We start from the raw sequence: 20,000 nt of genomic DNA on the forward strand, positions 1-20,000 counted from the left end.
ACAACCTGTATTTGTTATCTGCAGTGGTGGCTCGTAGATAAAATTAGTAGGGGTGCTGCTTCAGAAAATTTTTAACCGTTGTTTTAATATTGTGTAAAAACAAACATTTAAAAAGAAAATCTATACATAAACTTGATCATTCCGCGTTTTAGCTACTGCCGGGCAGTGTATTTTAATTTGTTCACTGAACACCGCCGCGAATTCTCCCTTGTTTTTCAAAAATCCCCTCAAATTACAAAATAAAGTGGGTGTGGAATTGCCGTATTCTTCAAATCCTGACAGCAACACTGTAGCCGAAGCAGGATAATAATCTAATTCTACGCTTTATAACATTCAAGAATATAAACATTTATATTTCAGTAATAAGAGATGGGAAAGAAAAGGTGAATATGAAGAGATCTAATGCAATATCATACCTTGCTTCACAGGTGATGTGATGAGAGAAATAGGATAGTAGTATGGCGGCACGTTGATAGAAAAGAGAATACCGAAAAGAGCGGGGAATGGTATACAGAGTCTTAATGTGGACATAATGGTCAAAAAAGACTGAAATGTGGATATTATACATCTCGGTCGCCACCTCTACCTTGACCAACTTCTTCTTCACGTTCTTCTTTTTTTTCCATGGCTGCTTCAGTTGGGCTGGTCGTTGGCGCTGCGTTACATGCCACAGTACTGCGTTATCTACTTATTATGCCTCTTCCTCTCCTTCTCTCTCTCCCCATATATATGCGCACGCGCGCGCGCGTGTGTGTATACATTATATATACATTAATCAGCCGAAATTGCGAGGATGATCCGGTTCTTGATTGAGGATAAAAGGCTTCGAATGACCCACCTTTGTTTTTTGTATCGTCTATCTGGATGTTTTGTTGTCCCCTTTTTGTATCACCTAGTTGTCCGGTTGTTTTGCATTCTTGTCCCATTTTGTATTTTGAGTGGATTTGGTAGACGGAAACTGAAAGAAGCCCGTCGTATATATGTATATATATGCGTGTGTGTGTGTTTGTGTGTCTGTGTTTGCCCCCCTAGCATTGCTTGACAATCGATGCTGGTGTGTTTATGTCCCCGTTACTTAGCGGTTCGGCAAAAGAGACCGATAGAATAAGTACTGGGCTTACAAATGAATAAGTCCCGGGGTCGAGTTTGCTCGATTAAAGGCGGTGCTCCAGCATGGCCGCAGTCAAATGACTGAAACAAGTAAAAGAGTAAAAGAGTAAAAGAGAGATACACCGCTAAATTTAGTGACTATTTAAGCAATGTGTTCGGAGACGGTTAATGGGTTGAATGTGGTGCTGAAGTAGGAGCAATATCTCCTGAAATATACATTTGTTTATCTTCGATCGCATTGATTACTCAGACGTTAGTTAGTTAGTTAATTTTTTGGCTCAAAAAGCAAAAAGCAAGGCCATGTAGGGGGACATGGAGTTATGTACAGGGTGGTGTTCATGTAAAGAGTTCAGGCCACTCGTGGTCAAGGGAGACTTTGAACCGAGCGGTCGTCAGCATCTTCACCATCTCGTCCGGCAGCTTATTCCACGGATCCGCAACCCGGACGGAGAAAGCCCCTCTCCTTCGTTTGAGATGAAATCGTCGCAGATAGAGCTTTTCGGAATGACCCCGCAGCCGACGCTCCAGAGCAGGAGTAAAGAACAGCTCTTTCGAGAGCTTTCACCTTCCGCTTATGATGTTGTGAGCAAGAGTGAGATCACCACGGCGTCGTCGTTTTTCTAGAGAATAAAGGTCGAGCGTCTTCAGACATATTCGTATACGAAACGTAATTTTCAGTGCTGGCTCTTATTTCCTTAGAAAATCTGTGGAGATAACTTTAAAAAGTAAACTACTTGTATAGAAGTAGCATTCGAATACTAGGATTATTAGAAAATTGAATTTTCAACATACGGAGATAAAAAAAAAAGACGGGTTCGTCTCATCACTAATGTACGAGATAGGGCTATCAGTTGAAACTCCAAGACCCTACACAAATCATTTCGGAAAACTCCGCCGTCTCTTGTTCCCAAATGGTTAATAGATCTTGGGATTTCTTGCAGGAAGTTTTTATTTTATGATGGTAGTGGTGGTAGGACAGCGGTTAGTGGATAGTGGATAGTGGTTAACTAGTAATTTCTACTCTTCTCCTCTGGAAGCCATCTACTCGCAATACCAGAGGGCGCACACTCTCCTACCCTGATGTAATCTCCAGGGATACAGGCATCCTGCAACAGGACCTCCGTAATGCCATGATGGACCGTGAAGTCTGGCGTAGCATGGTAAATTCCATTGTCTCGACCACGGTCGAACAATGATGATGATGATGACGGTTTACTATCATAAGGTCGTGAATTCAATTCCTATATAGGGCAGCACGGTGTGTCCTTGAGCAAAGAACTTCAGTTTACGGTACTCCAGTCTATACAGCTGTAAATAAGTACCAGATGAATGACGGTAAAGCTCTCACTCTCTCTCTCTCCCTCCTCTCTCTCTCTCCTCTCTCTCTCTCTCTCTCTCTCTCTCTCTCTCCCTCTCATTTTCTTTCTCCCTTCAGTCGTCACATCCCAGTTGTTCCGCTGGACCAAGGGTGTGGACTTGAGAGCGACTATACAGGCACCGAAAATTATTAGTAACAGCATGGTACATATTACTTATTTCTTTACTACATACAAGGGGCTAAACATAGAGTGGACAAACAAGGACAGAGAAACGGATTAAGTCGATTACATCGACCCCAGTGCGTAACTGGTACTTAGTTTATCGACCCCGAAAGGATGAAAGGCAAAGTCGACCTCGGCGGAATTTGAACTCAGAACGTAACGGCAGACGAAAAACCGCTAAGCATTTCGCCCGGCGTGCTAACGTTTCTGCCAGCTCGCCGCCTGGTACATGTTACTAATGGCTGTCTATGATTTATACTGTATATATGCATGCATGTATGCATATATATGCATATATTCAATATGCATATTTGCATATATTCAATATGCATATATGCATCGCTGCATGCATATATGCATGCATGTATATAAACTTATGTAAGAGTAACTGTATTTCAATTTCGGTTTGCAAAACAAAATTAACAGTTTCGTCATTTTGATTGGTCAATAGCAATATCGAACAGAATAAAGAATAGCATCCAACGAATTAAGAATATACCTGACTTGCTCTCCTTACCACTCTCTCTCTCTCCTCTCTCTCTCTTTCTCTCTCTCTTTCTCTCTCTCTCTCTATCTTCTATCGCTCTCTCGCTCTTCCTCCATCTAGATTCTTACATCACGCACACTATCACTCTCTGATATATGTAGAAGTTAAACTCTTGCTTAATACCAACGAATTAAGAATATACCTGACTTGCTCTCCTTACTACCACTCTCTCTCTCTCTCTCTCTTTCTTTCTATCTCTCTCTCTCTCTCTTTCTATCGCTCTCTCGCTCTTCCTCCATCTAGATTCTTACATCACGCACACTATCACTCTCTGATATATGTAGAAGTTAAACTCTTGCTTAATACCAAACCAACTATCGAATCTGGGAAAGAGTTGCAGTAGTAGGAGCAGCTTCAGCAGAGAGAATCTTGTTCGGTTCGAGAGATACAGAACAAGATGAAAGACAAAGAAAAGAAGGTGGGAATATGCAAGAACCAGATGTCACGTGTTTTCTGTTCACGTGTTTGGTGAGATTATACTTTTAGTTCATGTCCAAAGTAATAGATGTGTTTGAGATTCAATAGAGGAGTGAGGGGAGATTGCTGTTGTTGTTATGGTGGTGGTGGTGGTGGTGCTTATGGTTGTTGTTGTTGTTGTTATTGTGGAGGTGGTGGCTGTGCCGGTTGTGGTTGCGCTGTAGTTGTGTTTGTGTTGCTGTTGTTATTAATTTTGTCGTTGTTGTTGTTGTTGTTGGTGGTGGTGGTGGTGGTGGTGGTGTGATGATGGTAGAGTTGCATTGGTGACGATGGTGGTGGTGGTGGTGGTGGCCATGATAATGCCTGTAAGAAGTGGTGGTTGTGTTGTTGCTCTTGTTGTTGAGTGGTGGTGGTAGTGGTGGTGGTGGTGGTGGTCGTCGTCGTCGTCATCTTCATCATCGTCAAGGTAATAGTGGTGACGGCGGCGGCGGCGGTGGCAGTGGTGATGGTGGTGACAGTGGTGGTGGTGGTGGTGGTGGTGGTGGTGCTGCTGCTGCTGCTGCAGTGGCAGCAGTGGTGGTGGCGGCGGCGGCGGTGGCAGTGATGGTGGTGGTGGTGGTGGGTGGCGACGGCGGTGTAGTAGTGGTGATGGTTGTGATGGTGGTGATGGTGCTAACGGAAGGTATCATACCTATGAATGTATGATGGTGATGAAGATGAATACCGGATGATGATGATGATGATGATGATGATGATGATGATGATGATGATGATGATGATGGCGAAGAAGAACGGTGGCACGCATAGTAACCGTACTTGCAAGCGATTGACGTAATAGTTTGTAGCACCTGCTGCCACCTGCTGCTGCTGCGGCTGCTGCTGTTGCTGCACCTCTACTGCAACGATGTTGATTGCATTGTGAGTATGCAAGTAAGTTCATTTGGTTTTATTGGTGCAGCTTCCAGATGTCAAAGGTTAACAGTTCTGAAACTATACACCACATTATATCGGGATGTACCCAAACCAGTACCAATAGAATATGCTTAGAGGCGCAATGACATAGCAAAATCTGCTCCATATATATATATATATATATATATATACACACACAAATTGAGATAGGGGGTTGTAAATGCAACCCTCCATGGGATAACATATATCCAATATACTGCTAGTGAAGTACCCAACAAAGTTAATACATAAATGTTAATGATTGCGATGCAATCAATTCATTTACTAAAGGTAAAATGATTTACCACAAATTACTAATACACATATATATATCTATAATATATATATATATATATATATATATATATATATATATATATATATATATATATATATTATATAATATAATATATATATATATATAATATAATATATATATATATATTATATAATATAATATAATATATATATATAATATAATATAATATATATATGAATAAATAAATATATATATATAATATATAATATAATATAATATCTATATATATATAATATATATAATATATATATATATATATAATATATATATAATATATATATATTATATATATATATATATATTATATAATATATATTACATATATTATATATATATATACATATATATACACCTTCCCGAGCGTTAAACTAATACACCCGTTCGTTGTTTACACACCTATCTTCGTCTTTTGTTTTTTTTTGTAAATTCCAACTATATATATATATATACGTATACAGGAACGTAAATAAACCAACATGCGGTGGTGGGGACAAAGACAAACAAAAAGACGCATACACATACATACATACATACATACATACATACATACATACATACATACATACATACATACATACATACGTAATATATATATTTTCTAAATTTTCTACCCTTTCCATTTTCCTTGAGCGTCAAACTAATACATTTGCTCACTGTTCCTACACCTGTCTTTGTCTTTGTTTTTCTCTAAATTTGAACTATATATATCAGGCTATGTAAAATGTAAGCAACGTTTTGAAACATGAAATTCATCGCAATATATTTCAACAGTGTGGAAATTTTAATCATCAAAGTAAGTATCATTACAATCAACACACTTTTGCCAACAAGTTACAAGTTTGTTTATTCCGGTAATATAAAAATCTGGAGTTCTGGAGCTGATGAAATCTTTGAACGCACTTTCAGCATCGGTTTAATTTTTGAACTCCTTCTCTTGCAGGAAACCATCAAGGTCTTGAAAAAGTGGTAGTTGGTAGCAGAAAGTTCTGGGAAATAAACTGGGTGGGAAAGAATTTCGTAGCCAAATTCCCTCAACTTCTGGATCGTCATTAGTAAAACGTGTGATCGAGTATTGTCATGAAGAATGATTGACCCTCTTCTGTTGACCAGTCTGGGACGAAGGAGTAGCAGTCTTTCGTTCATCTTGGCAGCTTCATGGCAATACGTTTCTGCAGTAATGGTTTTTCCGGGTTTTAAGAAGTTATAGTGGATGAGTCCAGCTGTACACCACCAAACAGTCACCATAAACTTCTTTTTGAAGAGCTCAGGTTTAAGGAAGGTTTTCGGTGCTTTATTTTGGTCCAACTACTGCGAAGAAGGTTTTTTTTTATTATTATAGAGAATCCACTTTCCATCGCAAGTTACAATACGATCGAGAAATGGATCGGTCTGGTTTCGGAGAAGAAACGACGAGCAAATTTCATATCTGCACATTTTCTGATTTTCATTCAAATCGTGTGGTACCCATTTGTCGAGCTTCTTTGATTTTTCCGATCGCATGCAAACGATTGCATGCAGTTCTCTGGCTAACTTGAAGTGTTTTTTTAGTCAGTTCTCGAGTTGTTTTACGTGGATCTTTCTCAATAACGGTTTTTAACTGACCGTCATACATGACAGATGGGCGTCCACTACGCTCACGATCTTCAAGGCTCAGGTCTCCACTGCGAAATCGCTTAAACCATTTTTAAGCTGACCACTCACTGGTCATTTCCTCACCAAACGTTTCGTTGATACTGCGAGCAGTTTCAGCTGCTTTACGTCTTTTTTGAAGTTGAATAACAAAATTGCTCGAATGTTGCGCTTTGACAGTACCATTTCAGATGATTGTATAAGGTTGTTCCGAAAATAATGGCCGATTTCAGAAACATGATTTTATTCCGGAAAAATTAACAATTCCCTTCAAGGCTTTCTTCACAACTACGAATTTCTGAAACCACCTTCGTACTGTGCGATCACTTGTGGACGCCTCTCCTCATGCTCTGTTGATATTGGCAGCAGTTTGGGAGGCATTGTGCCCAAGGTTGAACTCATGCAAGAAAAGTAAGCGGAGGTCCTTTTTTGTCATGTTCATAATTAAGGGCGCCTGTGCTTTAAGAATGTTTTCTGTCTGAAACAAGTAGAAAATTATTAAAGAGCATATCAATTATTATGTTTGTCGAAGTTCACCTAAAATATAATTAAAATACTATGATAAAATTTCGTTTCAAAACACAACACTTAAAGCGGCCATTATTTTCGGAACAACCTAATAACAACGATGAAAACAATATTAATGTTAATTTAATGATGCATGTGGGTAAGTCTGTGTCTGTATTATCAGACAATTGCAAAAAAATGCTTTAAAAAAATTCAAAACTCTGCAAAAATCCGGTACAAATTCTTCATGGTTCAAAATGTTGCTTACCTTTTATTCAACCTGATATATACAGGGGTTGGACAAAGTAATGGAAACACCTAGCATCATAGCATCATAATTTTGAAATATCTATAAAACCGTCAAAAGCTTGTTTATTTTTATGTTTTTGATTAATTATTAATGTTGCTTAATATATTTTGCTAAAATTGCTGTTTTGTTTCAGGTAATTAAAATTCATTAAAATAACAGATTTATCAGACTTTCAATCAAAGAACTCAAATTGTTGGTGCCCGTATGACAGGTGCTAGCGTAACGAAAACAGCCGAAATGTTTGGTGTATCTAGAAGTACTGTCTTGAAAGTAATGACGGCCTTTGAGAAAGAGGGAAAAACCTCCTTGTCGAAACAAAACTCCGGAAGAAAACCAAAACTTTCAGATAGGGACTGTTGGACTCTTACACGAATTATTGGAAAGGATCACAAAAGTACAGCTCCCAAAATTATGACCACCTCGAGAACCCAGTTTCCACAAAAACTGTTCACCGGGAGCTGCACAAAGCTGGATTTCATGGGAGGGTTGCAATCAGAAAACTACTACTTTCAAAAACAAACGTTGCAAAGCGTTTAGAGTGGAGTAAAAAACTACAGAATTGGTCCTTAGAACAGTAAAAGAATGTTATTTTCTCGGACGAGTCATTCTTTACCTTATTTCTGACCTAGACTGCTTTCTTCCAACTGTTAAACATGGAGGAGGATCTGTGATGATCTTGGGGCTGTATCTTGGAAATCTGCCAGCCCAATGGTTTTCCTTCATGGCAGAATTAATAGTCAAGACTATTTATGCATTTTATCTGATCAAATTCATCCTATGGTTGCGGTACTGTTTCTGGAGGCAAACGCAATCTTTCAGGATGATAAGGCCTCAATTCACACGGCTAAAATTGTTACTGAATGGCATGAAGGACATTCTTGTGAGGTTGAATATTTTATCTGGTCACCACAGTTCCCAGATCTCAATATTATTGAACATTTATGGTGCATTTTAGAAAAACAAGTAAGGAGTCAATATCCTCCACCATCATCACTACAAGAACTGGAGACTGTTTTAGCTGAAGAATGGAAAACACATCAAACTATGTACGAGTCCATACCTCGTAGAATTCAAGCTGTAATTACTGCCAAAGGCAGTCCTACCCCATATTAAAATTAATTTGTTTGAAATTTTAAGGTGTTTCCATTAGTTTGTCCAACCCCTGTATATTATATATATATATATATATATATATATATATATTATATATAATATAATATATATATATAATATATATAATATATATATAATATATAATATATATATATATATATATTTTATATATATATATCTATATATATATATATATATAATATATATACATACATACATACATATAGGTATATGTGTGTATGTATGTATGTGTGTGTCGGTGTTTGTCCTCCACCATTGCTTGACAACCGGTGTGGGTGTGTTTAGAGACCGATAGAATAAGTACCAAGTTTTAAAAATTAGTACTGGGGTGGATTCATTCGACTTAAAATTTTTCAAGATGGTGCCCCAGCATGGCTGCAGTCTAATAACTGAAACAGATAAGAGATAAAAAAAAAAATACAGTAGTCACAGACTTCAAAATTTTTTGTCGATGCTGAATATTTTTGTGAATGTCCCAAAAGGCACTTAATTATTTCTTTAAGAGCGAATACTCTTAAGGCATTTCTCAGACAATAACACTGTAATTTTTTTCTTTTTTATTCGTCAGTAAGTGTTATTTCCTATTTGCTTCTGTCTAGAAGTCAAAGGAAATGACTACTATTCCCTTCACACTTTGCTTTTGTAAAATCACTTATGAATTCATTGAAATATTCCAGGCACCAGACAAAATTTGTTTTTTTACCCAGTGTTATGTAAGACCTTTAGAAAGCGGTGAGCTGGCAGAATCATTAGCACGCTGGGCAAAATGCTTAGCTACAGTTTGTCCATCTCCACGCTCTGAGTTCAAATTCAGTGGAGGTCGACTTTGCATTTCATCCTTTTGGGTGTTGATAAAATAAGTACCAGTTGAGCACTTGGGTCGATGTATTCGATTTACCCCTCCCTCGAAATTGTTATTCTTGTGCCAAAATTTGAAACCATTATATCAGACCTATAGACGTTTCCTTCTGTTAACATTTTGCATAGAGGATACTACTCCACGCAAATGACTGGAAAGAGGTATATGCTAAACGATAGGATACCATTGGGAAATATAATAAACCACTGAGCAAAATTAACTTTCGTTCGATTAAAATAACCTGATTTTTAAATATATATATATATATGCTTTCTTTCATAAACATCTGTTTATATATTACTAGCAGTATCGCCCGGCGTTGCTCGGGTTTGTAAGGGAAATAACTATATAAGCATTTTTAGAGAGTTATAACCAAAAAATAGCAAAAAATGCATTAAAAATGGAAAAAAAATTATGGTAAATTTTTTTTAAATCGTTGACTCATCGTAGACATTTTTAGAGAGTTACTTCCCTTATATAATAGCGAAAAAATGCATTAAAATGGAAAATAATGATGGTAACTTTTTTTTAAATCGTAGACTGATCGTAGACGCGCGCTAATACCCAGAAGGGCTCGATATGAATCACGACTATAAGATACCCGGTTTTGGTTAAACTGCACCGCAAAATGTGGGAGTAGTTAGGAATCTAAATCGTAGGAGACAGACACACAACTTGACTTTTATATATAAAGATATTATATTCTATATTTTATATTTCATATACTATGTATTGTGAATAGTAGAAGACACGTAATCTAATATTAATAATGATAATAATATTAGTAATAAATGAATATTATATATGTACTCATGGATATGGACGTGTAAGTATATTTCAGTATATATAATTAATTATCTATAACCATATATATATATTGTATGTATGTATGTATGTATGTATGTATGTATGTACGTATATACACAGGAGTGGCTGTGTGGTAAGTAGCTTGCTAACCAACCACATGGTTCCGGGTTCAGTCCCACTGCGTGGCATCTTGGGCAAGTGTCTTCTACTATAGCTCCGGGCTGACCAATGCCTTGTGAGTGGATTTGGTAGATGGAAACTGAAAGAAGCCTGTCGTATATATGTATATATGTATATGTGTATGTGTGTGTGTTTGTCCCCCTAGCATTGCTTGACACCGATGCTGGTGTGTTTACGTTCGTCCCCGTCACTTAGCGGTTCGGCAAAAGAGACCGATAGAATAAGTACTGGGCTTACAAAGAATAGTCCCGGGGTCGATTTGCTCGACTAAAGGCGGTGCTCCAGCATGGCCGCAGTCAAATGACTGAAAAAAGTAAAAGCTTAAAAGAGTAAAAGAGTAAAGAGTATATATATATATATTAATATATATATATATATATATATATATAATATATTATATATTATATAATATATATCTATATGTATGTATTCAAATGTGTGTGCATTTTTTTTTATATTTATTATGATTGTACTTTATAATCTCTGACGAGGCCTAGAGATATATATACAAGTACCTCATTTTCAACTGCCTATTACCTCAATATACTTGACTAATATAGGCTGAATGAGATGCTTTTATCTATGGGCTGAAACAGCTGTAAGTTATTTTAATAATTTATATTCATGTTTTTTTAATAATTACTTGTATTCTTATTTTATATGCATAGAATAATGTGCTATATGTATGTATGTTATTATAATTATTATTTTAATAAATAAATAAATTAACACTTTAATGTCCTAAAGTTGATGAACCAACTATTGTGCTTCTCCATTTTCTTATTTGCAATACATATGTATATATATATATATATATATATATATATATATATATATATATATATATATATATATAGCAAGATAATTGTGAAACGCCATTTGGTGAAAGGTGACGCTGAGCTACGAAGGGCTGCAGGCTACTGCTCTGTATGGATATTTGGAAGGTGAGTAGAAAATATAGAAGATTGCATTTACCCTCTTCTTCCCACCCCTCACCCCTCTAATTCTGGAATTTCTTTTATTGATTCTAAAAGAATACAAATACAAGTCCACCCGGACATGTTTCGAACTCCAAACCTATTTGAAAGGAAGGAAGGAAGGAAGGAAAGAAGGAAAGAAAAAAGAAGAAAGAAAGAAAGAAGGAAGGAAAGAAAGAAGGAAAGAAGGAAGGAAGGAAGGAAAGAAGAAAGGAAAGAAAGAAGGAAGGAAAGAAGGAAAGAAAGAAGGAAAGAAAGAAAGAAGGAAGGAAAGAAGGAATGAAGGAAAGACAGAAGGAAGGAAGGAAGGAAGGAAGGAAAGAAAGAAAGAAAGAAAGAAAGAAAGAAAGAAAGAAAGAAAGAAAGAAAGAAAGAAAGAAAGAAGGAAAGACGGAAAGAAGGAAGGAAGGAATGAAGGGAGGAAGGAAGGAAGGAAGGAAAGAAGGAAAGAAAGAAAGAAGGAAAGAAGGAAGGAAAGGAAAGAAAGAAAGAAAGAAAGAAATGAAGAAATGAAGAAAGAAAGAAGGAAAGAAAGAAAGAAGGAAAGAAAGAAAGAAAGAAAGAAAGAAGGAAAGAAAGAAGGAAAGAAAGAAATGAAGAAAGAAAGAAAAAATTACTTCCATATTTTTCCATACTCAGTAAGATTTACCATATTCTCAGAATTCACGCGCGAAGTATTGAATAACATAAAAATGTCGGATAATTTGCGAAGCTGACGTAGCACTGCTTTAACGAAGCACGTGTGAACTGTACAGGCGACTTTTGTTGAGAGCCACGCAGAGCATTTCTCACATGCTCGTCTTAAAGTTTGCTGTCATTTCACATGACAACCAGCGCAGGATTTCGTATTTCTATTTCTATGTCTTGACATTAAAAAAAGTTGATGACCGCTTGACTTAATCTCTCGCCATTACAGGCAACAATATAATATTTTTAAAGCGATCATCTTTGTAATTAGGATTGTCGTCGTCGTCGTCGTTGTACGAAGGAGTGCCGGACGAAATAACACCAGGCAGTATTTAGTTACGGTCCTTTAAGTTCAGAGTTCAAATCATGCCGAGGTAGACGCTGCCATCCTTAAAACTCGCCTGGTTTTTTTCTATAGGCAAAGGATCTAGAATTTAGTGGGAGGGCGCTAATCGATTACATGGACCCTAACGCACGACTGGTATTTATTTTATCAACCCCCGGAAGGGTGAAAAGCAAAGTGGACGTCGGTGGAATTTAAACTCAGAAAGTAAAGTTAGAAGAAATGCTTTTCAGTATTTTATCTGGCACGGTGATGATTCTGCCACCTACCGCCTTTTATGTTTAATAATAATAATAATAATGATGATGATAATAATAATAATAATAATTAATTATTTTTATTGGCCACAAGGGCTGACACACATGATTAGAAAACATAAAGGGACAAAACAGGGCGAAAGGTTACAAAGGGTTTTGTCCGTTTGTGAAAAAATCGTGTAAAAACATTGTAACAATCAAATAATATAACAACGAAAATCTCCCAATAGGGGAGGCGTTACGAAAGGTTCCTGGTGGAAAAAAAAACCCATAAAAGCCAACGGGAGCCTGGTCAAAAGTGGGGTAGAGAGTCCCTTTCTCCTTTTATAATACCTTTTTCAATTACAGGCGAAACCTCAGAATTGGTCCATTTATACTGGCCATTCTTGCACTATTCACCCACCTTTCAGAAAATTTGCTATCAGACAGCACTCTCCTCTCTAACCTCATCTTCCTTTTCAAGTGAAACTTGAAAAAGTTGATGAGGCCTTGACCAAACAGGAAAGTGTCTAACTTTAGCCCTTTCAAACGGGTCCACCATACAACCTCTTTCGCCACTATTATAATAATCCTTCCTACTAAAGGCACATGGTCTGAAATTTTGGGAGAGGAGACAAATCGATTACATCGATACCAAGTGTTTAAGTGGTACTTAATTTATCGACCCCGAAAGGATGGATGGCAAAGTCGACCTCGGCGGAATTTGAACTCAGAACACGAAGACGGACGAAATGCCTCTGCGCATTTTGCCCGGCGTGCTAACGATTCCGCCGGCTCATCACCTTTTTATTTATAACAATAATAATGATGATTTCAAAGTTTAGCACGAGGGCAGCAATTCAGCGGGTGGTGGGGTAAGTCGATTACATCGACTCCAGTGCTTAATTGGTACTTATTTTATCGACCTCGAAAGGATGAAGGGCAAAGTCGACCTCGGCGGAATAATAATAATAATAATAATAATAATAATAATAATAATAATTTCTACAGTAGGCACAAGGCCTGAAATTTTGTGGGAAGGGGACTAGTTGATTACATCGACCCCAGTACTCAACTGGTACTTACTTTATCGATCCCGAAAGGATGAAAGGCAAAGTCGACCTCGGTGGAATTTGAACTCAGAACGTAACGGCAGACGAAATACCTATTTCTTTACTACCCACAAGGGGCTAAACATAGAGTGAACAAACAAGGACAGACATAGGTATTAAGTCGATCACATCGACCTCAGTGCGTAACTGGTACTTAATTTATCGACCCCGAAAGGATGAAAGGCAAAGTCGACCTCGGCGGAATTTGAACTCACAACGTAACGACAGACGAAATACCACTAAGCATTTCATTCAGCGTGCTAATGATTCTGTCGGCCCGTCGCCTTAATAATAATGATAATTTCTACTGTAGGCACAAGGCCTGAAATTTTGATGGTTGGACAATATACTTCGCAGCATTTCGTTCTAAGTTCAAATTCCGCCGAAGTCGACTTTGCTTTACATCCTTTCAGGGTCGACGAAATAAAATAAGTAGCAATCAAATACTGGAATCAATGAAATCAACTAGCCCCACTCCCCTAAAATTTCAGGGCTTGTGCCTATTGTAGAAAAGAATATTATTAATGTTACCAAGGGCGACGAGATGGCAGGATTGTCGAAGCGCCGGAAAAATGGATTGCGATGTTTTGACTCATTACGTTCTGGATTCAAATACCACCGAGGTCGACGTTGCTTTTCATTCTTTCAGAGTCGATAAAGTAAGTACCAGTTGCGTGCTGGGGTTGACGTAATTGACTAGCCTCCGACCCATAAAATTTCGGGCCTTGTACTTCTAGTAGAAATAAAAAATTATTAGTTGTGTTTGTTTTCAGTGCAATCTCATTGCGAATTCCGAGCTTTTATAAACCTATAATTCTCTCTCTCTCCTCTACCAACACAGTTTATAAACACTGACAACGAAAAGACGGGATCTTTTCGGTTTGAACGGCAGTTTTTTCTAGCGGTGTCATATGAAATTGTCACCCATAATTATGACCCTAGTATCGATCTATTGCATTTCAATCTGTTTTAGGGTTAGGGTTAGTTAGGGTTACGGTTAGGCTTAGGGTTAGGGGTGGGGGGAAGGGTATCATTTTTTCTTCACAAATGTAAATAAACCCAATCTGTTTCTTAAACGAGGGACATATTCATACGGCACAATGTTTTTTACCTCAATAGACGTCAGTGATTGGTTGAAATTGCAGAAATTGAAGAAAAAAAAACAACAAATATCATACAAACTATAGAATTTTCTCAATAAAGCCAAGAGAAAAAGATGTTTTATAAACACATTCTACCAGTATACGAAGTTTAAAATTTTTTAGATACCTAGAAATTACCTAGAAATTATGTTAAAAACTGCCGTTCAAACCGAAAAGATCCATAACACGATCTCTCTGCTTGAATTTAAAACCCAATAAACTAGTAACGACGATGTCAGAAAAATTCTTCCATTTTGAATAGTCAAACAGAAGCCATATGGTCAATGCAATTTGAAGCCAAACTAATTTGGGATGGATGATGAAGCTGAAAATAGAAAAGGACAGGAAAGAAATCTCTCTTCTTGTCCACATGTGATGTTTAAATACATGCTTTTCCCGCCTACTTCATATACAATTAGAAAAATCAATAATAGCTGCAAAAAATTAATAACAACATAAATTGAAATTAATGGAAACCAAGCAACGTGACATTGAGTCATGAAATGCTATTATTTTAAGAATAACTTTGCAAGCAGCATCTTTTAAATTCAATTAATTAACGGAAAACCCCGAGCAAGATATAATTAAACTGACTCCATGTCAGGATTGTGTTCTGGAAATATGAAATATGAAAATGAAAGTGTTGGATTTCTTTTGCAATCATCCAGGTTCAGAATGTGGTAACTTAACATAATTAGCTGTAACGATATAACACCGATGCTTCATTTGCTAACAGGAAAGCGAGCATTCACGAAGAAAATTTAGAAGTCAGTAAGAATTAATTGAACAGTGATATAACTTCGGTGAAGCAATATCAATCACAACAACAACAACAACAACAACAACGTGTTCACTTTTTGTCATAATTGCGGTCAAAGCGGCGAACTAGCAGAATCGTTAGTACGCCAAGTAAAATGGTTAGTGGCATTTCTTCCGGTTTTACGTTCTGAGCTCAAATTTTACCGAGGTCGACTTTGCCTTTCATCCTTTCAGAGTCGATAAATTAAGTACCAGTCAAACACTGGTGGTTGATGTAATCAATTAGACCCTTCTCCCGAAATTTCAGTAAAAAAAAAAAGTAATTTTTATTAAAGCACATTAAATGAGTCTCGTCTCGAAAAAAGATTGGGATCTTTTCGGTTTGAACAGCAGTTTTTTCTAGCCGTGTCATATGAAATTGTCACCCATAATTATGACCCTAGTATTGATCTATTGCATTTTAATCTGTTTTAGGGTTAGGCTTAGGGTTAGGGGTGGGGGGAAGGGTATATTTTTTTCTTCACAAATGTAAATAAACCCAATCTGTTTCTTAAACCAGGGACATATTCATACGTCACAAAATGTATTTTACCTCAATGGACGTCATCGATTGGTTGAAATTGCCGAAATGCAAGAAATTAAACAACAAATATGTTACAAACTACAGAATTTTCTCAAGAAAGCCAAGAGAAAAAGATGTTTTATAAACACATTCTACCAGTATACGAAGTTTAAATTTTTTTTAGTTACCTAGAAATTATGTTAAAAACTGCCGTTCAAACCGAAAAGATCCAAAGATTGCCTATATCTGATTTACCAAATATTTACTCGGAGTTTTCTAGCGTTAATCTAGGGCTACCAGATGTAGGGGAGGTGTTTCAACAGTGGTTTCATTCTATTCTGCAGTTTTCTGCTTCCATCTGATCTATTTCCTGCTTCAGTTTGGACTGGCCACATATTGTGAAAAATATTAGTATAGATTAATGTTCATAGTGTCTTGTAGAAACCGTGCCTTCCATGCAATTCACATGCCTAACATAAGCGTAATTTGTATTAACCTATAAAATTCGAACTGCTGGTGGAACTAGCGATTCAAATTTCGAATAACGTACGCGATGACGGGGAAAAAACAGTACCAGGTTCGAAAATTCAAGTAGCGACTGTAGTTTTATAACTTCCGCCTTAGAGAAGGCGGGTGGTATTGTTTTCAGCCGTGTTTGTTTGTCTGTGGACAAGATATCTCAAGAACCGCTGGATGGATTCAGATGAAACTTTCAAGGATGCTTGGTTTTTTTATTACCCATAACGGGCCAACAAAGAGGGACATATATCACATAAAACGTATGATATAATGAAAGATGAAAAAATGTGAAATGAAAACTTGCCCCATCGAGTAACATAACTTGCTTCCTTTTTTCTGTTCTCCATTATGTCTACCCCATACCTTTTTTTAAGTTCTTTATATTCTACTAGCAGTATCGCCCGGCGTTGCTCGGGTTTGTAAGAGAAATAACTATATAAGCATTTTTAGAGAGTTACTTCCATTACATAAACCGAGCAAAAAATGCATTAAGAAAACGAAAAAATGATGGTAAATTTTTTAAAATCGTAGACTCATCGTAGACGCGCGCTAATACCCAGAAGGGCTCGATATGAATCACGACTATAAGATGCCCGCTTCTGATTAAACTGCACCACAAAATGTGGGAGTAGTTAGGAATCTAAATCGGAGTAGACAGACTCTCACACAACTTCAGGTTTATATATAAAGATAAACTGTGGTAGTTTTTCTTTGTTAAAGTCTACTTTCAAAAGTTCACATTCCCCTTTGTGTCTCTTTATTTCCAACGAATCACAATACTTTTCAATAAACAACAGGAATCACGTACTTTCAGGAATGCTTGGCCTCGTGACTGGCACGAACTGATTAGATTTTGGGATCGATCCGATACCGGACAAGGATTCTGGATTAGTTTTCGTTTTTTACTTAATTTTTGAGAGCGGTCGGGTTCATTTTTAGTTTTCCCGTTTGTGAGAGCAGTCGAGTTTATTTCAGATATTCTCATTTCAAAAATCCTCTCCAGCTAATCGTTGAGAGGACGTTGGTGTTGTCGTTAGTGTTTTATTGAGTTAGTGAGTTGGAAAAGTACAGGCTCCTTGTGAGTACCGCTTTTGTTTAACTGATATTTATTGAATTGTTGGATTGTTGTTACCTGTTGAACTTATTGTTACCGTTTTCAGTTTTCTTCCCCATTTGTGGATGAAGTTGTGAACATTATGGAAGATACACTAGTGCAAGCGAGCAGTTACGCTGCGGTGACTGGCAAAAGCCTATCAGCGGAGGGACTGCAAGTTACAGAAATTGAATTACAGGAGATGAATTTTTAGAAATTCAATGAGTTATCGAAAAAGAAGAGAGACAGCCTGAGGTTGATGCCCCACAAAGAAGTAACAGATAAAAAGGATATAGTAACAATAGTGTACAGAACATTGAAAATTGAAACAAAAAAGGTCGAGGAATGCTTCGGATGAATTAAGAACGTAACGACGTTCTACGCCAGAGGAAGGAAATACGGCACAGTGGAGGTACGCTTTGTGAACGAAGAAGAAGCGAGGAAATACTCTACTGTGACTTTGAGATCAGCGGAGTGGGCAATACTACCGACTTACTGTGGCAAACGTGCGGCCAGAGTAAGAATAAGTAGAGTGCTCCCAGAAATTGATGAGGCGTGGCTGGTGACAGCCATCCTCTTCAACACAGAGGAGGACACATAGATAATAAAAATATCGAGAACTACGGAGGTGAACTGCTGGGGGTATGGACTGGAGGTGTTGGTCCATATAAGCTTGCCAGACCTCCACAAGATTGCGGAGGAACTGATACTGCCGGATGAATCAAGGTTGAGGATAGTGGTGGAAGTGTCCCCAGAAACACGAAGAGGAGGAGACAGGAAAGGAATATCATGAAGAAGAGGGTGTAACCGTGGACTCACCACCAACAAGTCCGAGGAAGAAAAAAAAAGGCAAATGGAGAAGAGAAGCAAAGTGAAAAACAAGAGAGTACAAATGAGAAGAGAAAAAAATGAAAAGACAGCAAAAGTGAGGAACGAACGCAGATACCATTAACTAGCGAGGGGAAAGAGTACAGAAGAGAAAGAGAGATGATTGCAACACAGAATGAGAGGCAAACATAGACAGAAATGCCAGCGGTAGAGGAAGGGATTGGAGAGGACAGAAGCAGAGTGACACCAAAAGGGAGAAAACTGAGAACAATGGTGCAATACCCAAAAAAGTGTAGAGATAGAGAAGAGAATTGCCAAGATGAAGAACGTTATCCGAGTGAAGTTAGCGGCCAAAGAGTATAACGAAGGTTTTAAAGCCCTTTTTGTTGGAAAAAGAAAGGGGAGAGAAATTGAAGGAGTTGTTTGGTGAAAGAATAGAGATGACAGGAATACAAATTGGTTACCATGAAGTGCTGCCGGTGGTGGCCTTCGAAGAGTTAATAGAGTATATGTTATAAACTAACAGATACAAGACGGATATGAACTGTTCATTTAAAAACAGTAAAATGGAGCTACCTACTTATGGGGGCGGGCTAAAGAACCACTATGTGATCAGCCATATGCTAGAAGTAAATCACCTACGATAAAACTACAAAGAAAAGAATGTTCTCAAGAGAAAAGAATTCAGCGGACACCAGAACAATATGCGGGCAAGACAGATGAAAATTATCTATAGAAAACAAGAATTAATCGCAGACCGCGATTTCGCCTATTAACGAATGAATCACTTACGTAATCCCTCGTCCGTAGGGCTCGTCAGTACGATCGTTCCACGGGTAATATAGTAAGCCATTTCATTCTCATTTTCATTATATCCATAATTCATTCGATATGTGTTTCTATGTACCCCAATGTATTGCTTTGTCTGTTTTTGTGTTGTCCCTTTTCTATTGAGGCCTTGTGCTTAATTAAAAAAATAAGGACGTCGCTGTTTCAGAGTAGCAACTTGTTTGTTTGAGTCTCGCCATTTTAAACCACGGTTGGATTGTTGAGGGCTTTCTCTTTGAGACTGTCCATTTTTGAAATTGTTTTTTTTTTTATTGCTGTTGAAAATTATTGTTGAAGCAACTCGCGCGTAGTTGTTTTATTCTGTTGTGTTTTTGCCGTTTTTCTCCCCATTGTGGGGGTGAAAAGTTTGGCTTTTCATTGTGGAAGGCTGTACAGGGGCCTCTGCGGTGGGAGCAGCTGCACCGTTGGGGCCGAGGCGGATAAGGGTGAATATGGAAGAGGTGGTGGGAGGCAAGCGGTTTGTGCAAGGAATGAGGCGCAGTGGGGCTGGTCCCTCAAGAGGGGACGGTCAGCAGTGGGAGCGGTTGGACGGTGGTATGTCGCACGCGGGCGGTCGCCGCCGGTGGGATTGAGATGCTGTCG

At 37.8% G+C, this 20,000-nt stretch overlaps 1 long non-coding RNA gene across 1 annotated transcript in view; it reads right to left on the reverse strand.

Annotated features, from left to right (window-relative positions):
- Positions 1–7,134: 7,134 nt before the first annotated feature.
- Positions 7,135–20,000, reverse strand: part of LOC118764957 — a 17,672-nt gene continuing 4,806 nt past the window's right edge. The window contains exons 2-3 of the long non-coding RNA XR_005000797.1: positions 9,330–9,339; positions 7,135–7,264 (exon numbers count right to left, since the gene is read on the reverse strand). This is a non-coding gene — a long non-coding RNA (uncharacterized LOC118764957). The remainder of the gene's footprint in view (positions 7,265–9,329; positions 9,340–20,000) is intronic.

The sequence above is a fragment of the Octopus sinensis genome, linkage group LG10 (genome assembly GCF_006345805.1).
Source record: "Octopus sinensis linkage group LG10, ASM634580v1, whole genome shotgun sequence".
Classification (NCBI taxonomy): Eukaryota; Metazoa; Mollusca; class Cephalopoda; order Octopoda; family Octopodidae; genus Octopus; species Octopus sinensis.